The 20,600-nt window shown below is 41.6% G+C and overlaps 1 long non-coding RNA gene across 1 annotated transcript; it reads right to left on the bottom strand.

Annotated features, from left to right (window-relative positions):
- Positions 1-6,892: 6,892 nt before the first annotated feature.
- LOC115279180 lies at positions 6,893-18,601 on the bottom strand. The gene is made up of 4 exons (XR_003903266.1): positions 18,512-18,601; positions 14,538-14,643; positions 9,995-10,218; positions 6,893-7,456 (listed from the first exon to the last, which is right to left on the bottom strand). It is a non-coding gene; the product is annotated as an uncharacterized LOC115279180 (long non-coding RNA).
- Positions 18,602-20,600: the final 1,999 nt, after the last annotated feature.

Raw genomic sequence — 20,600 nt, 5'->3', positions numbered from 1 at the left:
CATGCTCTCTCTCTCTCAAAAATAAATAAACTTCAATAAATAAATAAATAAAATATTTAATAAACTAAAAAATGCAAAAATACCAGAAAGATCTGAAAAAGAAGAGTAAGAAGGGATGACAGCTCATATAAATTAGAGGGGCACATGATGAAGATGTAATAGTTAAAGGCATTTAGCGCTGGTGCAAAATATGATGTACAGGCCAATCAGACCATGCAAGCCTGGAAATAAATCCAAGAATCCAGAACTTACTACATTAGAACTCTGAAGCTTCAAATCATAGATCAACTGTTCATTCAGAACCAGTGATAGCTGGACTATTTGTACTTGATAACAAAATAAATTTCAGATGGAATAAAGGTATAAGTACTTTTTTAAATCCTAAAAATCTCAGGGGGTGTGAACATATTGGTATACTATTTCATGACATCAAAAACATATATAACTTCTTTTTTAATTTATTTATTTTGAGAGAGAGAGAGAGCAAGTACAAGCAGGGGAGGGATGGAAACAGAAGGAGAGAGAGAATCCTAGGCAAGCTCTGCATTGCCAGCCCAGAGGCCGATTTTGGCCTCGATCTCACATGATCTCATGAGGTCATGACCTGAGCTGAAACCAAGAGACAGATGCTTAACTGACTGAGCCACCCAGGTGCTCCTCAAAGCATATATAATTTCTAAACATGGCAAGGAATCTGGTAGCCATAAAAAAAAAGTCAGACCATTTGACTGCAAGAATTTAAAAATACTTATGTGGAAAAAGCAAGCAAACAAACACCAAGGACAAAGCCAAAAAAACAATAAGTGGGAAAAAAACACAATGCCCCATATATGACAGAAAGCAAATTTTATTAATAAAAATTTCTCACAAATCAATGTGAAAAAATCAGACCTTAAGAAAAAATGAACCAAGATTGACCACAGGGGTAAAAATGTAGGATATGGATGATAAACAGATGGGCAAACATAAATAACACTGATGCTCTCAGCCTAGATCAGCAACTCTGTGTATGTGCGGTGCACAGGTGATGAACACAGACGTTTGTGCCCAGTCTTTCAACCTCAGCTCTTCAGCTCTTAGCTGTGTGATCTTGGGCAACTAACTAAACCATTCTGGGCCCCCTAATCTTTATTTGGGGAGATTAATGATGGTATAAATCTCCAATTTTTTCACAAGAATTCAGTGAGTTGATATTTGAATGGACCTCAGATCATTGTTGGGAAAACAGTAAGTGCAACATAAGTGCTCTAACTCTAACTCCCTAGGAGACAACCAGGGGCAGGGCAGGGCAGCAGAAGAAGACCTGCGTCCCCATACCATGTCCCATCTGGCTGACGAAGGGCTATGGAGCAGTTTGCCTCACTAATGGACCAAAAGCAAATAGGACCGGGGTGCCTGGGTGGCTCAGTTGGTTACGCGTCAGACTCTTGATTTTGGCTCAGGTCATGATCTCACAGTTCCAGAGTTCAAGCCCCGTGTCAGGTTCTGTCCTGACAGTGAGGAACCTGCTTGGGATTCTCTCTCCCTCTGTCTCTGCCTTAAACCCACTCATGCTCTCTCTGTCTCAAAAGTAAATAAATATTGTTTTTAAAAAATGAGAGAATGATGTAAGCCATGTGCTATTTAGATATTATTTCTTCATATGTAGTAAGTTTTGTTATTTTCTTTTTTTATAATTTTTTAATGTTTTATTTTATTTTAATTTTATTTTTTGAGAGAGAGAGAGAGTGTGTGAGCAGAAAAGGGTCAAAGAGAGAGGGAGACACAGAATCTGAAGCAGGTTCCAGGTTCTGAGCTAGCTGTCAGCCCAGAGCCTGACGCGGGGCTCGAACACATGAACGCGAGATCATGACCTGAGCTGAAGCCGGTCGCTCAACTGACTGAGCCACCCAGGTGCCCCAGCATTGTTATTATCCAAGGAAATTGTCCTGGGCACTAAAATTTTTTATTTAATGACTAGTTTAATCCTCAGGAGAGGTTTTAATGAGCTGGAATCTCTTCTCCTTCGTGTGGTGGAGTGGGAAATGGGGGTTGGAGTGGGAGAGGGTGAGAGTGGGGCAGTGTGGGAAGAGGAGGGATGGCCAGCGGGGGGGGCTCCAGGGGTCACCCAGGACTGAACATCTCTGGTCCCAAGACGCCTGGGAAAGCCATGCAGTTCCAGTGGGACCCCCTTCTGCTCTGGCCAGCTCAGGCACCCCAGCGCCCCCCTGGCTGGCCCCAGGTGCACGGCTACAAAACCTCGGCACTGGAGACCCTGCTTTCACCGAGCACACCTCGCAGACAGCCTGGAGCCCTGACCTGGAAGGGTTGTCCTGAAGCCTGTGCAGCTTAAGCCAGAAGCTTCCGGGCAGACCGAGAACAAGTGAGCGCCTACCAGATTTATCATCTGGGATTTATCATCTTCAAAGGTCATCGCATCGTAAATCATTCATTGATAAAGAGTTATAGACCTCCTGGTTCCGAGTTCATACTCTCTATAGTAAATTAGAGGATTAGCGGGCCCCAGTCATTTGTTTTTCAGGCTCCTAACTTAATGCTGAGGATATCATTACTTCACCTCCTTCAACGTGCCACCTATCACTCAGAAGGGACTCAGACCCTGCGAAATATCTAGCTCAAATGCATTGCCAAACAATTTCGGTTCCTAAATCTTTCATCTTCAAGAGAAGTTTCCAAATGCATATTGATGAGAGAAAAATAGCAGAGGGAAGCTTCGAGAACTTCTTTCTCACTGTTTTTACATTTCCTATCAAGCCCATGCCAGCAACGGCGGGCACCTTCCCGTCAGTTTGATTTATTGCGTAATTAATATTCTGCCCGCTGCCAGAACCCAGGGTCTCCGAGTTACTCTTAACACTGTTCAAAAAGAAAATTGCTCAAAAGAGCTGTGACGGGTGCCTGACGGGACTTGCTGTAAGGCAACTCGGGGATGGTTGACCGTATTTCTACGGAAACAAAACAAAACAAAACAAAACAAAACAAAACAACCCAAAACCTAAACCAAACCAAACCAAAACAAACCAGTAAATGTGGCTTGGCAGGAAATGCCCGGAAAATGTGAATTGAGGAAGGAGTGGGAAGGCAATGTGAACGCAAAGGTCGTGTTTGTGACAAGAAGCGTGAATGATGGCATTGCCAAGCTATTTCCAAACCAAATGGACGAAGAGCAGAAGGAAACTGGCTGGCGAAGGCTTTAAATAAATCTGCTGTTTTCCTAACAACCATCTCTCCCAAACCACAGACTATCTTTAGCCATAGATCACTTGTAGTCTTAAGTGCACATCTGCATAATAATTTAGGTTTACGGTGTACATTCACAGATACGCTGCAACCTTCTATATTTGCTGTAAAAACCAACAGCACTGAGAGTGTATTTAAATATAAGGGAATGAAATTCTGAGAATATAAATAACAATAAAAGAGCATATGACAGTGTCTATATTTACAGCCAACCTCTTTATTTCGGATGGGGCAGGAAGAGGCAGCAGGCAGTGTTAGAAATACCAATAAATCTCTTTCCTGGGATGACATTTTTAAGTTGTACAAATCTATTTTTACCTGCCTTTGGACGTGTTATATAATTTTAAGGCTTTCGTGACATTTTTGGCCCCAGAGAACCCTAAGGTGGAACCCGCCCGCCTCTTCAGTGTCACTTCTTCCGATATCCGGTTCAGTCATCCTGCCCCATAAAGAGTTCCTCAGGCTCCCCGTGGGCTACAAAATCAAGTGCAGAGACTCTGGAGACCTCACCCCGCCCTTTATTTGCTCAGCTTAGCTTGGGGGTCTGTCTCGGGCTTCCTGCTCGATCATGCAAAATATTCCCTGTTCTGTGGATACGGCAGTGCCCATGCTGTCTTTCCTTGTTCCCACTCAGTCAATGATCAAATGATCATCCTTCCTGACTTTCCCAGTGAGGAGTCAGCCTGCCTTCCTCCTTGCCTCTTGGGGTCTCTGTTCGGAGCTGCATGTAGTCTCCTAACATAATCATCTATTTATTTTTCTGCCACCTTTCCTAGACCTGCCAGACTTCTCATGGGCACGTGCTATGTCTTATTTTGGCAATAATTCAAAATACCAGAGGGACCAAGAGGAGCTTACTGGGCTTGATCCACAGGCGTAATCTAATGAGAGTATTTTATAGCATAATAACATTATCTCGGTTGAGCGAAAATGCCCGTGGTTGGAGAACTTCATTCAGTTCTCTGAACAGGATCAGAGGGAAGCATGTTTTGAATTTGCACTGCTCCAGTGGTTTTCTTAAAATGATGAAATCCATGTCAATGGCTGGCTTAAAAATCTTCCTTCGTCTTACTTAACCTTCTCAGGAACCCAGAACTCTTCCTTGTACCTGAGGACACTGCCTCTCAGGGCAAGTGAATGACCCACCATCCAGGGAAAAATAGGGCCCACAGGTGGGTGCTTAGTTGTGTCTGAGGCCAAAACCACAGCTCTCCCCAATGTTCTCGAGGACCGACACAGTGTCCTTGACATGGTTTGTAAAGAACTTTCCTGACTGGCCCTTGTTTATTTCTCCAGCCCAATGGTTGCCACCAGCCTCTTGAACACTGGGTCAGTTGTTATCCTGAACCATTTTCTCGCCTCCTGTGCCCTTGGCCTGGGTATTGATTCCCCCTGAGTGGGAATGGCCCACACCGCTTTCCTTAGCTCATGTCACCACTCTTTCCTTTTTTGTTTGGGAACAATGGGATCCCTGAGACCCCAGGATTTAGCACAGTATTTTGTACGCAGCAAAACTATTCAATGGATTGTATTTGTACTCAGGAACTTTAATGAAAAAAGTAAGGGAAGCTCTCTACTTTGTTCATCATTAGGAAGTGATTTAAGCTTTGAGAACAGGAATTTCCAGGCACAATGGTGACAAATTAAAGGACAAATCAGGAAAGTGCATCATAACAGGAGAGATGGTGAATATCTCATGATCTGGAAAAGACCTTGGATTGTTATGATACTCATTAACATAAAAGATTTTCAGTATCAAAAAAGTATGATTATCAAAAAAATATTTGGTGAATCTAGTTCATCAGAATGCATTTTGTATTAAAAGCATTGGAAACTTAAATATCTAACTTTGAAATAAGAAGATTAAATGGATTTTACCTGCACAACAGGGAAATTGCCTCACTTAATTCATGCAGAGAAAAAAGAAGCCAGTCATTCATTACCTAGATATTCAACCAGTAACAGCAAGTATTACAAATACCCCAAATATTAAGTAATATAATTGGATAGTGTATTTGTTTACCTATTTATTTTATTGAATCAAGCTTTAAAGTAGGCGTTTACTCGTGTAAGAGGACTCAGGGATTTGCCACTTACAGGTCATTGTTATGGTAGCCATATAGGGACCATTGGTTTCTTATGTGTATTGGTCCATACAGCTCTTTAGGTATGTAATTTTCTTGGGTTTTCTTTTAAGTTTATTTATTTTGAGAGAGAGAGAAGAGCATGATCAGTGGAGGCACAGAGAGAGGGAAGGAGAGAATCTCAACCAGGCTCTGCACTGTCAGTGCATACTCTGATGTGGGGCTCAAACCTATGAGCCATGAGTTCATGATCTGAGCTGAAAACCAGAGTTGGATACTAAATCAACTGAGTCACTCAGGCTCCCCATAATTTCCTCTTTGGTATTGAGGTTTCATTTGTTTATTAATTTTGAGAGACAGAGACAGTGCATGAATTGGCGAGGGGCAGAGCGAGAGGGAGACAGAATCTAAAGCAGGCTCCAGGCTCTGAGCTATCAGCACAGAGCCCGATGTGGGGCTTGAACTCATGAACCATGAGATGATGACCTGAGCCAAAATCTGATGCTTAACTGACTGAGCCACCCAGGCGCCCCTCTGAGGGATTGACTTAAGTAGTGAGAAGAATCTGGCTTATTAGTAAGTGAATTTATTTCTTACTGAAATTCAGATGATGGTAAATCTTAGGTCACTTTCATTGGATGCCTTTAACTCATCAGCCAGCCTCTCCCACTCATTGTCACTCTTTTACTGTTTAATGCCATCCCTCAGACAAAGATGGAAAACTCTTCCCCACTGTGCCTGAATCAGTCCCCTATTTCTCTTGGAGTAAGATATGAACCTTTTTTTTTTATGCCACAGGTAATGTGAATGACCTCTCCCTTCCCACAAGAAGGCACAGAATTCTATCCAAGATGAAATATTGCCCTGGTCCTCTACCATCAGAAAATGCATGGGAAGGAAACATTCTTCAGTGTTAGCACGGAAACCACTCCTCACTGAGACCTGTTTAGTTGGCTCCCTGGACCACCATGTGACCAAGGGAGATGAAACTGCTAGAATTCATACTCTTAAAACTTATTTGTTAAAGTTACATTTTTACCAAAACCTCAATCTCCGCTGTATCTTCTGATTGTTCTCTCTTTTAATAAAATTTGTAGTTTACCTTCCAGCGGTCTGGGAACAGGCAAATAAATGTGGGTGCAGAGACAATACAACTGACTTCTTTTGGAAGTCTTAGAAGGATTTTTAAAGCTTTTATCTGGAGGTAAAACTAGAGCTAAGCCTTTAATGTTAAATGTATAAAATGTTTTACAGTTTTATTCAGCATTTGCCTATACAACCCTGTGCATTAAAATACTTAGCATTCCCATTTTGCAGATAATTAAGTAAGTGCTAGGAAGGTAAACTATCTACTAAGATGTTCTGCACCTTAGTCCTTAAACCTTTGCTTGAACTGGTAAGTGGGCTGTGAGCTACTTTATGTAAAAATCTCTAGATACTTTAAGCCACGTGGCTAACCTCTAAGATTTTCTTGAGTCACTCAACAAGGAGAACAAAACAAAACCCTTTTCCTCTACCCTAAGTTGGCACAGTGGCCAGAGCTCTGAACTGAACTGATGAAAGACAGATTCATAGGAGAAGATGTTTATTTCGGATGCATATGGGGGGGGGCTCACAGAAACAAAACAAAAACCCCAAAGAGGCAGTCAGATTTATATACCATTTGAACTCAGGGCAATGAACTTAGAGAGAAATGACAAAGCAAAGGAAAAGCTTTTGAGACTTAAGGGGCAGTAAACTACGGGAAGGTAAATATAGGGCAAACCTAATGGAAAATTAGGGTTATTTTAGTAAAGTGTATTACGCACATTTCTCTTAGTGCCTGTCCGGGCAGGTAGGAGTCACTCTGATCTTCTTGGTAGGGGACAAGGGTGAGGATGCCTTCACAAAGGGTAATTTATGCACTGTTTTTAAGAAGAAGTGGGAGGGTAAAGAGCTTTTGCTGCAGTCTGCTGTTTCCCAATTCTCTTCAGTTAGAAGCAATTGGCATACCACAGTGGCATAGTGCAGTGTGGCACCAGATCTCCATCACATTCAAGTGCCGGAGTACATAATTCTCCAAATCAGGGCATCTCCAGTCACTTGTCCCAAACTCTCATGCTCCAAAGATGGTACTGAAAGGGCCTTGGTTCCTGGGATTGGTAAAGAGAAAAGAAGAGAGGACAAGGAAGCACAAAGGACAAACTTTGTCAGCGATAGTGTTGGCTCAGTGGGCTCTGGTCTGACCAAATCACCACCATCTACTCCTAGGTGACTAGGATGGCAAATATTTGTAGGAATCCACTAAATGTGTACACACATGAATGCCCTGGGACCAGCCAATGAATTTTAAAAGACTGGCAAACTGACCTGGAGGCAATTGTGCCCACATGACTACATCTATTGCCAATGAAAATGTTATAAAACTTCACAGGAAAAGTCACATGTGTGTTGAATATGCTCTAAAAAAATTGATGCAGGGATTTAACCAATTATCCAGAGGGTTGAAATCAAACCATCCTCTGGGACCCCTCATCAAACAGCTACCACCATTCCTCTCCCACCCCCGCATGGCCCCCACCGAAGAAAAGCGATCAAGGGCTTCTGACACCTTTGTCTTGGCACCTAAAGCCACTCGTAAATCCAAGTCACTTGGGCGGGGCTTACCTTTAAATCCTACGTTTTGATTCTGCTAGTTTCTCTAATATTTGTCAGAATTTTAGAGTTAACTATATTGAGCTATAATTAAAAACAGTATGTATAAAGCAAACCCCGCAAATACCCAAGACTACATCACCTTGCTGCTCTCCTATCTTACCATTCCAACATGGCTGACTGTGACAGACAGCCTCTCTGGTGCATGTCGGGATGAATATGCAAAGAAGAATAAAACCTTTACATATTCACTTGTTTAGGGCTCATATCACCATACATACGCTGCCCGTTAATGTCTGAAACAGGAATAAAAGAACATTCAGCTGTTCTACTGCTTCGAATCCCATTTACCCTTGTGGGCTGCTGCTTGAACCCTTTCAAGGGTTTCTGTCTTTCTGTAGCCCTGAAGCTCCAGGCCATGGGTTGCCGCCAGCCCCTGAGGCCTGAACACAAGATCCCTGATCCACTCAACAGGCCAAATTCCTATTCTGATGTTCGCTTCCTTCACACTACATGAGCTAATTTAGATCCAGAAATGCTCAAACACAGGAAATACATCTCAAAATCCTTAGGCTCAATGACCTAGAGTGCTACTTATTTATCCTGGAGCCTGGGCCAGGGGGTCGGAGGTGGATGAAACATCAAGAAGATCCTGTGACTTTAATGTTGTAGCTTGAGGCACTTTAGTAGATATCCTTAGGCAGTAATAAGATGGCTGACACCAGCCAGATTGAAAGTACCTACTGAATGTTCCAGCCATAGGATATACATACTACACAGTGCTCAAAAATATGTGATAAAGAAATAAGATTCAAAGATTAACAGATTCTGATTCACACATTGGTCGAGAACAAGAACCAAATTAACTAAAGGACTTCCAAATCCTTTTTTCATTTAGTGCTGCATGGTCAAGTCAAGAGTGAAAGGCAAAAAGTCAAACTAATTAACCGAACAATTCAGGCCACAAAAGCTGCTACCGTGAGCTTTCTGAGCTTTGGTGCACAGCTTTCAACTTCACATTGTGGATATGTATATGAAGATACAAGGAGTCTCCAACCTGTGTCTTTTTAAATATGCAACATATGAGGCACCTGGGTGGCTCAGTCGGCTGAGCTTCAGACTCTTGATTCGGCTCAGGCCATGATCTAGTGGTTCGTGAGTTCAAGCTGTGTGTTGGGCTCTGTGCTAACAATGTGGAACATGCTTGGGATTCTCTCTCTCTCCCCACCTCTCTGCCCCTCCCCTGTTCATGCTCTCTGTCTCCCAAAACTAAATAAACTTTTAAAAAGTGGAAAAGAATAGCATACACATCAACATCTGAGTCACAATTCAGATCATATTGTATTCTATGATACAGGAACACGTTTATTTATTTATATATTTTTTAAATGTTTTATTTACTTTTGAGAGAGACAGAAACAGAGAGAGAGAGAGTGCACGAGCTGGGGAGGGACCGAGAGAGAAGGACACACAGAATCCAAAGCAGGCTCCAGGCTCCTATTTGTCAGCACAGAGCCCAAAGCAGGGCTTGTACCCATGAACTGTGAGATCATGACCTGAGCTGAAGTCCGATGCTTACCCGATTGAGCCACCCAGGAGCCCCCACATTTACTTAAAATAGAAAATAGGATAGGTTTAAACCTTACCTGCTCTTTCTTATTAACTGTACATGGAACTATTATCTGTTCAGAATCTGCATCCAGAAAAGTAGAAGGCCAAACTAAACAACAGCCAAGGCAAACAGATCTGTCTTCCTCTATATCCTGAATGCTGTTTGTTGAGCAGAAGACCCCACCAGAAAACAGAGTCTCTTCTGTGGAGGCTAACTGGGAAAGACCCAATCTCCCTGGGGACAGCAGGGTGCACGTTCCTAAAAGCCAAGGGGAGGAGGATGGCCTTCCTCCAGTTATTAATGTTGAAAACCTACTTATGCCTCAAAGCTAGGAAAGTGACTTCCAATGTGCTGTTAAGTATGTGAATAATTCTCTCAATAACCAAAGCTTGGGCATACTACATGAGGTTTTTATTACTCTTACCTACTGTATTAGTCTGCTAGAGCAGCCCTGATCAAATATCATAGACTGAGTGGCTTAAACAGCAGGAATGTATTTTCTCATAGTTTTGGAGGCTGGAATCCAAGATCAAGGTGTTGACAGGTTTGGCTTCTCCAGAGGCCTCTCTCCTTGGCTTGCAGATGGCCATTGTCTCCCTGGGATTCCCATGGTCTTCCTTCGGGGCAGGTGCATTCCTGGAGTGTCTCCTTCTAACGACAAGTCACATTGGATTAGAGCATCTACCCCTGCTAGCTATGTGTCATTTTACTTTAACGACTTCCTTTAAGACCTTAGTTCTAAATACAGTTGTATTGTGCTAAGCCTTCAACATATGGAATTTGCCAGGGGATACGGCACAGTCCATAACACCTTTCCTGGGGCAGAGCTTGACTACATGGGAAGGAAAGCACCACAGTTTCCTATGCAGCATGTAAATACTTGGAATTCACTTTCGAATCTCTGCTGTTATGTGTTTGGAGAGTGTGGACAACTGCAATATTATTGACACCCAGTATTTGGGGAAAATTTTGTATTTTAAATGGTACTTCTATACATATAGGGTAGGTTTGGCAATTAGCATTATTTACACATAATAAATATGGAAACAGATTCAGTGAGAGTAAAATACTTAGTCCAGGGGCACCTGGGTGGCTCAGTTGGTTAAGTGTCCCACTCTTGATCTCAGCTCAGGTCATGATCTCGCCATTCAGGAGTTCAAGCCCTGTATTGGGCTCTACGCTGACAGTGTGGAGACGGGTTGGGATTCTCTCTCTCTCCCTCTCTCTCTCTCTCTCTCTCTCTCTCTCCCTCTGTGTCTCTCTCTCTCTTTCAAAAATAAATAAGTAAACTTAAAAATAAATAAATAAAAGGTTTAGTCCAATTATTGTTATTTACCTTAGTGCCCCTTGTGTGTTTGAGAAACTTCTGGTTAATGTGATGTCTTCCCGTTGCACGACCTAGAACAGCACCAGACCTCTTACCCACCCCCTTTTCATCATCTAACTCAACCAGTTGAAAACACCTTACAAACTGCTACATTGTCAGCATGATGTTAATCCTGCAGTGCTGAGTGAACAATGAGATCTGAAAAGAGGGGTTGGCTCTCTCCATGTATCACTAGAACCCTGAACTCAGGCATGAGGACTAATGAATGAAATCCAGATGAGAAAGCAAATAGTAAAACACCATATCATGGCTCCACGTGTGTAAGAATCACGAGCCAAAGAGTCACATGACTACAGCAGGCTACTACAATCTAATAAGCTACCAGAACAGAAATAAAAGGTTCAACCACACCTCGTTGTTAGAGTACAATGTGAGCCTGAGAAAGTTGTCTATGTTCCTGAACCTCAGCCTTAGCCCCCATGAAATAGACTTTTCAGCTCTGCACAAATCCAGTACCAGGGTGAGAACTAATAAGTGTATGAAATCTTGACAGGCACACACAGGGTGTTGACTGCCACCAGTCATTCTTTGTCCTTTCCACTCCCTAGATAAGTGTTTCAGTCATGTGTCGGAAGAAAATAAATCATGTTAAATTAATTCTGCCTCCTTCCAACCAAAACCAATATAAATTGTTTATTTTCCTATGAGTTCAAAAATCTTCCACTCTACTACCATTAGCACGCGGCTTGCTGGTCTGTAGGCACAAATACACAGAAAGTCATGTTCTCATTTTATTTATGAACACAGAGATGAAGGAATGGAAACATTAAACAACTTAAGAAGAGCACTGTAGACTGAGGACAAGGGCATAGGCCCAGGAATCAAACTGTCTGGGTTCTACACCTGCTAGCCATCCATGAAGGGCTACTTCTGTAACGTGTACTTCTGTTTCCTCACATTTAATAGAGTAATAATGGCAGCAATGGATAGAGTTGTTACAAGGATTAAAGAAGAAGACACAGGGGGCGCCTGGGTGGCTCAGTCTGTCCAGTGTTCGACTTTGGCTAAGGTCATTATCTAATGGTTTGTGGGTTCGAGCCCCACATCTGGTTTGCCGCTTTCAGCTCAGAGCCCGCTTCAGATCATCTGTCTCCCTCCGTCTCTGCTCCTCCCCGCACTTGAATTTTCTCTCTTTCTCTCTCTTTCGCACTCTCTTTCAAAAATACCTACAACATTTTTTAAAAATAAAGGAGAGGATACACGGATTGTGCCTGGCACGTATCACTGCGTTATGCTCAAATAGCTAAGAGAAAGCAGAGTTGGCATCAGACCCTGTTTGGAGTTTTTTGAGATGAACCAAGGGTTATAACATTGCTTGTCTACAGAGAGGAAAGTCAAGAAATTGCAAATAACTAGGGAATTTGGTCCTTGACCATGATTACCCAGGGGGCGGGTCTACCTTTTCATTGAATGACAGAGCAGAGAGTAGCGTGAAGAAGTGGTGCCCTTCCAGGAAACTCAGAAACAGGAAATCAACCTTGCTCCTGGTCTCTGTGTTCCAGTCCCCACAGCAGTCCCTGTCCTGCCTACACCCTTGTTGCCAGATCCACACAAGTCCCCTCCAGAACTGGAGCCACTACACTGCCTTCCAAATCGCATCATTAGAAATGCGTCCTGTGTAGATTTTCATGTTTCTGAATTGTTTTCTGAGCCTCCATTTCCAAGGCAAATGTGCTTCTGAGAAGTTTATATGAAGACTTTTTCCCAAGCTGAAAGGTCAGTGTTATAACTCAGAGCTCTGACATGGGCAAAATCTATTTAGGAATTTATCAACACTCACATTTTCCTTCTTTTTTTTCTTTTCACCAGCTTTTACCATATGCTAATTTCAGTCTCAGTGTTTGAACTTGCAGTGCCCATGATTTTCTAAATCTTGGCTCAGTCTGAAGCCCATTTGAAATCTTGACACAAAAATGATCACAAATTGACCTTGCTTCAAAGAGATTTTATTTGCCCCTGAATTCTTATGCACTTGAAATATCAAAAATTAATTATATTACTTTTCTTGAAATGTACAGCATATCTTTGTCTTCATAGGTGCACATATGTGTGTGATATCCATCTCCTTAGCTAAAAGATGCATTTCTCAAGGACAGAAACACTTGTTTTTTAGTCCCATGTGTAATTTTTAATATTCTGTTCATGGTATAAAACCTGAATATATATTGTGTATGAATGACAGTACAAACTGTTGTTAACTCTTACCAGTTAAATGAATATGTTGAGAATTGCCTTTTTAAAAAGTAATATGGTATGACAGGCCAACTGTACAAAAAAATACAGATGTTGAGATGCCTGGGGGGCTCAGTCAGTTAAGTGTCTGACTTGAGCTTAGGTCATGAACTCAGAGTTCATGAGTTCGAGCCCCTTATCGGACTTTGTGCTGACAGCTCAAAGCCTGGAGCCTGCTTCAGATTCTGTGTCTCCCTCTCCCTTCCTCTCCCTCACTGATGCATGCACACGCTCCTTCTCTCTCAAAAATAAATATTAAAAAGAAGTTTTTTAAAGATACAGGTGTTTATGCAACATAGTTCACACATTTCAGTAGTTTTAGTATTTAGATATGATCTGTGTTATTTATCTAAAACACACAAACAAACTTTCCTGGACCCTTGCAAAATGTTTCCAGAAAATATGTCCCTGTCATGTAGAGGTCCATCTGAGGCATTACAGGGGAAATGTGCAGGGTTTTTTTTTTTAAATATTCCAGCGGAGAAGAAAACAAAAAATCAAGGGAGGACCATTGACGTTGGATGTTGGGCACACAACTTTACCTTTATATATGTTTGAAAATTTCCAAATAAAAGGAATAATAAAAGGAGAAAGAAAATATCTGAAACAATAGTGAAGAATCCCTGTTAACCACTTAGAATGCAGATGGTGGGGGGATGGGTGAAACAGAGGTTTACTAACATTCCCAGAGAAGGCGCCCCTTGTAGGCTGGCTCCATAGCACAACAGTAGCCATACCAAGAGTGTTTAATTCTTTCTATGGAATCTTTGAAGAAGTGCTTTATCACCAATGATTTTGATGGCCCAGAAGATATTATGTAGAAAACAGTCATCAGGGGGCTCATGGATGGCTCAGTTGGTTCAGCATGTGACTTCAGCTCAGGTCATGATTTTTAAAATTATTATAATGTTTGTTTATTTTTGAGAGAGGGAGAAAGAGAGTGTGAGCGAGGGAGGGGCAGAGAGAGACAGAGAGACAGAGACAGAATCCTACGCAGGGCTCGAATTCTAGAACCGTGAGATCATAACCTGAGAGGGAGTCAGACGCTTAAGAGACAGAGCCACCCAGGTGCCCTCGGGTCATGATTTTTAAAATAAGGATTATATGGCATGCCAGAAGGACATTAGAGGTATGGAGAAAAATAAGGCAGGGAAGGGAAATTTACAAATCAAGTTGACAGAGGAGGGGACCTTCCATCTTCTACATGGTGGTCGGAACAAAGGCTGATGGCAGCTGGGAGCTTGGGCCAGTGGCGTCCCTGGTGGTCGCAGGTCAGGAGTGAGCCTATTGCATACCTAGTGGTGTGCGGGAGAGTCTGCAAGGGCCTTGTGACGATGGTGCCACTAACCTTTGAGAGACCGCGTGGAGGCGTGCGCAGCTTCGGCTGCTTCTGTGGAGAGGAGCCCGTGGGGGGCGGGGGAAGAATTCTCCGAATTTCACTGGATAAGCAGACCCTTCAAGTAACAAAATACTTATTTTTTAAAAAGCTTATATTAATTATAGCAAGTGTAGAATATTTGCACAACATAAGAATGTCTCAAGATTGGACAATGTTAACTTTAGAAACATATGTGATAATTTTCATTATCAATCCATCTATCCAGGTATCTAGCTGTATATATGGCTCATAATGGCTAAGGAAGCTTTTACAATTTGGATAGTGATAAAAACACAAGTAAGGGAAGGATTTGAAAGAAATCATTTTCATGAAAAATACTATTTACGTAAATATTTTTAATTAACTGTACTGTTTACATTTTTCTTTTTAAGCTTCTTCTGAAGTACCATTTTAACATCTTTCATTTCCTCTTGTTTTGTCACTTTATATTTATTTTGTATATAATGTAGCATAAACAACTCAGGTTTAATTCTTGTCTCATCCTTAATATGAAATGTTTACATTTCACGCCTTGAAGAGGCAAATACATAGACAAATTTGGAATATAATCTTTGAATGTGTTTTAGGAAATAATTAATTCAACCTCTTAAAGTTTTAAATAGGACATAACATTTGTTTGCAATGTTTTGGATCTTGGTTCAATTAAGTTCATAGTAATTGAATTATATGTGATTATATGTGTGAAAAGGGGCAGTTCTTTTAATCTTTGTGGTTTTTTTTTCTCTTTAAAACTTCTTTCTTCATCTCCTAATTAGTATAACAATACCTCCCTGACAAAGCTTCATAGAATCCAGTGAAAGTGTTTAAATACTGTTCATGTAATGGTTCTTTGACAGAAGAAATGCAAGACAAATGTTCTGTGTCATTAGCAATTTTCAGTTCATTTGGTACCATATCTGAATGCTATTTTAAAAATTTCCCCAATCTCCTTAGTAAATTGTTGGCATGTTTCCACTCATATTTGTCTTATTTGGATTTTCCCTTGAAGACTGAAGTTGCCATTGACTGCCCACTGTCCCCTTGGCACGAGCACCCAGCTGGAGGCCAGGTCCAAAATGACGATGAGCTGCCTTCAACTTCCTCAAGCATAGACAGTTCACTGCAAATGCTGGTGAGGACAGCTGTCAAATGGTCACCTCTGGGCCAGACAAATGATACTCCGGGGACTGTCATAGGAAATGCATAGGCTGTGCTAATTAGTGCCTCTGAGGTTTGACCACTTTTGTACAATCCTGCCTATAAAACCCCCAAGAAATGCTTTCAGATTATTGGTTGCCTTCCTGAATTCTATGTGGTTTTCCAATAACTCATTTGCCACAAATGCTCTACCCCAAAAAATGATGTTAACCTGTGTCCGCGGTTGCAATTAAATTCTGAACGACAAGGCTGTCCTTAGGATTTAGGCCTAATTCACTGCTTTGGATGATTGAACAAAGACCATGTGTTTGAACTATGTCACACTAGTTACAGCTTTAAACGTCATATCCATACCATGAGGCACGCATCCAAGGACAGGACCAGTCAAAAGCAAATTTAGGTCACAGAACAAAAGATGGAGAAAATGACCAAATCCTTAACATATTTCTATAGCCTGGAAATAATGATAACTCTGTAAATCACACTGCCTGGCAAGAATTGGTCATAAGCAATGAATTCTTGGTAAGATGGAATTAGAAAAGCAGGAATATTTTCGATACCATTGATTAGAAGTTTCAGAAGGGAACCTCCCTCCCAGGAAAACACCTTTTAAAATGAACAACCCTGCTCTTTCCATTTGTTCCTAAAATCCAACACTGATGGTTAGGACCAGCCCATGGATGGTACTTAAGCCAGTCTTTTAGTCTTATTAGAGAAGAATGCTCAGTTCGTTAAGTTTCAGACCCCCCCAAAGGTGGTCATTAACCACAGGAAGCCACATATAATCCCACACACATAAGATACCTCACATGTGGGTACCTGATTGATGCCTCATTTATAGTTGTTCACATTTTCTGGACATTATTGTTTTTTTAACTTTATTGAGATGTAAAAAGCTGTTACATAATTAATATAAACAACTTGATGAGTTTGGAGATAACTATACACCTATGAAACCACACTCTATGTCTTTAACATATCCATTACCTCCAAAAGTTTTCTACTTCCCTATTTATTATTCTTATTACTTTTTTGTCATAAGAACACTTAATATAAGATGTACCCTCTAGGCAAATTTTTAGGCATACAATATAGTATTGTTAATAGGTTGTATGCTATCCAGTAGCTCTGTAGGACTTATTCGCCTTGTGTAACTACAACTCTGTACTCTTTGACTAACATTGCCTCGTTTCCCCCTCCCCCTGGGTTCTGGCAACCACCGGTCCACTCTGTGCTTCTGTGAATCTGACCATGTTAGATTCCTCACATACAAGTGGTTTCATGTAGTGTTAATCCTTCTGTGTCTGGCTTATGTCACTTAGTGTAATGTCCTCCACATTCCAGGCATTATTACTCACCCTAATCTGTCCCAGGCAAAGAGCAAGTAATTTTCTCTAGCCTTCTTTTATACCTACCCCCTCTACTAGTGTACACACGCCTGGTCTCCTTGTGACTTGTCTCTCTGTGTGACCGTTAAACTCATGTGAATCCAACATGCCTCCTTCACTTTACAAATCATACTTTGAGATAATGGGAAAAGCGTTTTGAGATATTTCACTCCCAAAAATCCATGGTTCCTAATTTGCCCCCCATTCGCTAAATAAGAGAGGAATAGTTATGGCCTAGAAACAGAGTTGGTACTTACTTTCAGTTTTCAGTCATGTATATGTATGTATTTCCTTGTTATGGCTATCTCTATCTATCTATCTATCTATCTATCTATCTATCTATCTATCTATCTATCTGTATGTATGTATACACACACACACACACACACACACACACATATATATATATATATACCAGGATTTTCTAAATTCCCTAAATTCCAAAGCTTTCAATATATATACCCCGATTTTCTTTTGCCAAGCAAAGCTTGGAGCTCTAAACACAGTTTTATTAGGAGTCAGGATATATGATTTGATCACTGTTTTTCACAGCTAGGTGGGAATAGTGACATGGAATTTTCACCATGTAAGGCATTGTTATGGGCTGAATTAAGTCCCCCCTCAAATTTGTATGTTGACGTCTTAACCCCCAATACCTCAGAATGTGACTACTTTTGGAGATAAGGTCTTGACAGAGGTAATCAAGTTAAAACGAGGTCACTAAGGGAGGTCTGAAAGCAGTAAGACTTGTGTCTTTATAAAAAGGCGAAATTTCAGGGTAGGTCGGCATGTGAGAGTGAGGTGAAAAGGAAGAAGATGTCTAGAAGCCAAAGAGAGAGACTTAGAACAGATCCTTCCCTCATCGCCAATGGAAGAATCAACCCTGCTGGTACTTGATTTTGGACATCTAGTGCCCAGAACTACATGACCACAGCCTTCTGTTGTGTCAGCTGTCCGGTTTGTAGTCCTTTGTTCCAGCAGACCCAGTAAACGGGTACAGACATGTAGGTCCATCCAACAAACCTGAATTAAAGGGTCTATGATGCACCACATCCAAGGTGGGCTTTTGGGATAGAGCCATAAATGTGGTTACTACCCTCATAGAACTTAAAACTTTGTGTAGAAGACACTAAGCAAACCATGTAACCAAACTGTGTGTGTGCGTGTGTGTGTGTGTGTGTGTGTGTGTGTGTATGCACACAACATGCTCAGTGGTCCACTTACATTTGGGGCTGCTTTCTGCCCTGTTTTGCCTATGACCCTTTGGGAACTTCTCAGGGCCCTGGGGTCTGGGGATGCCCTTGAAGTCAAGACTTGAAGGACAGGAAGAGAAGTCTAAGTGAAGAGACTGGGTAGAGTGTTATAGAGAAAGAGAATAGTTTTTAACAGCTCTCCTACATTTTTCCAGGAAGTTCAGCCCAAGTTCACATAGCCATGAGGGTGTCAGGGTTGAAATACAAGTCTGGTCTCTCAGCCCTTATAGTACACTGTGTGCCAAACTCACTGACATGTCCTCAGGAAGGAAATCTGAATGGCTGAAACTAGCACACTGCCACTGTGTCATCACAAAGCAGTGCATGGTGAAAGCCACAGGGACAGGCAGCCATACAACAACCATTTACTGAGTACACTGCTGAATGCCATGATGGGTACAAAAATGAATAAGAGATGTCCTCCACCTATTCCAAATTCACTAGATTTCGACTAAGAGAGGACCCTTATGTTCACTTGGTAGTGGTTTGGTTTCCCACACTCCTATTGTGGTTCTCTTCAGTGCAAGAATCACTTCAGGGCTTCAGGGGGTGTGTGGCAGGTAGGATCACCTGGTGGCTCTTCTAGAATCAGCTTGGGTAGTGAAATGCTCATATAAGAAATTTCCTCATAGCAGAAAGTCCCACTCCTGGTCCAGTCCCATATCACCATGGAAATGATCAGGTGCACTCCTCTGTATGGCCTTTTATTTTAATGTGGCTGAATACCACTCATGGCTCCAGATTTGGAATTCATCGAGACTGTCAGAAACATAGATAGTAACATTTAATTTCACAATCAAAGACGCTATTTCATTATTTAGTTAGATACCACTTAAATCTGTACTCAGGCTCTAGCAATGACGAGTTGGAAATAGAGTAAATGCTTTACAAAATACTTTTGCCTCTCTTGGATACAAATGCCAAAGACGATATTACAAGCAATTCAAAACTAAGCCTTGAAGAGAAAATATTTCTCAAGCTTCATTTAAATTAACATTTGTTTATGGTCAGGAGAGAGCTTTCTGCCTATCCCCAGCTTAAAGTGAGCCTGGAGGACTTTTGATATGCCCCCCCCCCCATGATTTAATTAAAAGATAAGCGGAAGCTGGGAAATAGGAAGAAAAAGCACTTTGATGGAAGGAAAATGCAGAAATGAGGAGGAAGGTTGGGGAAAGAGCAGAGGACAGGAACAGGGACACCTTCACTGGAGACAGACTAACAGGCAGTGGTGTCACTACAGGAAAGAAGAAAACACCACTTCAGATCCACACAGGTGATCAACACATTCCTGAAACAACTTCAGAAGGTTCAGAAAGCCTAGCGTGCTGAGAAAACAATCAAAATTAGGTAGATCTTTTTCATCTTTTGCCTCTTAGGTTTTCGTGTCCTCTTACCAAGTAAAAGCCAACAGATCCACGCATGATGGCGGGGATTCGGAGGCCTCAGCTGACTCCCACCCCTGGGGTGGATTTGCATGAGAGAGAGCTCCCCGACCCACAGGTTCACCGGCTCACTGGGGTGGAGGAAGGCAAGAGGAAGACCCCACCACAACGGCTGAGTCTGCTGGGCTAAGTTCCCTACGTTTGGGGATATTCTCAAAGCCAAATGCCCCTCCCACCCCAGCACTGCATGGATTCCTATGAAGCCCCTCCTCCAAAGCAGAGGGTGCCAGGCAACTGTCGAGTGTGAGGAATAATCTGAGGTAGAACCTCTCAGATTCTACCTCAGCCATGGGCAACGCAGAGGAGAACTTTCAGCCATACTTTTCTCCAGGCACAACCTTAAATTGATTTCACATGTGAATGAGTTAAAAGATGGATGACTGTATGCATTTTTCAGTTCTGTTCAGTTTATCATAAGTGACATTTGAGGGAGTTTAAGAATGACAGACATCAGGCTTGGAGGATATCATTATGCCCTGGAGTTATGTTTAAGTAACTAAGGGCAATGTTTAGATGATATTTATATCTAAGTGGCTCACATTAAAACCTACCAAGACCATATCATAAATGTAAATTATAGGGGAGATTGCCTATTTGTGGAAATGAACTATGTGCAGCTTTATTAATTTTTCTGACATTATTTGCATCCCATTACTTTATGATTATAATAATTATCTAAGCAGCACTGATTCTAATCCTAGAATATTTCAACCAGATTTCACTGACTAGCCACCGCTTCTGAGAATATTCAATGTTATAATAATAATAGAGATAAAGAACTCTATCCTAGGG

Source organism: Suricata suricatta, chromosome 15, assembly GCF_006229205.1.
Source record: "Suricata suricatta isolate VVHF042 chromosome 15, meerkat_22Aug2017_6uvM2_HiC, whole genome shotgun sequence".
Lineage (NCBI taxonomy): Eukaryota > Metazoa > Chordata > Mammalia > Carnivora > Herpestidae > Suricata > Suricata suricatta.
This window is presented reverse-complemented; position numbering and strand designations above follow the sequence as displayed.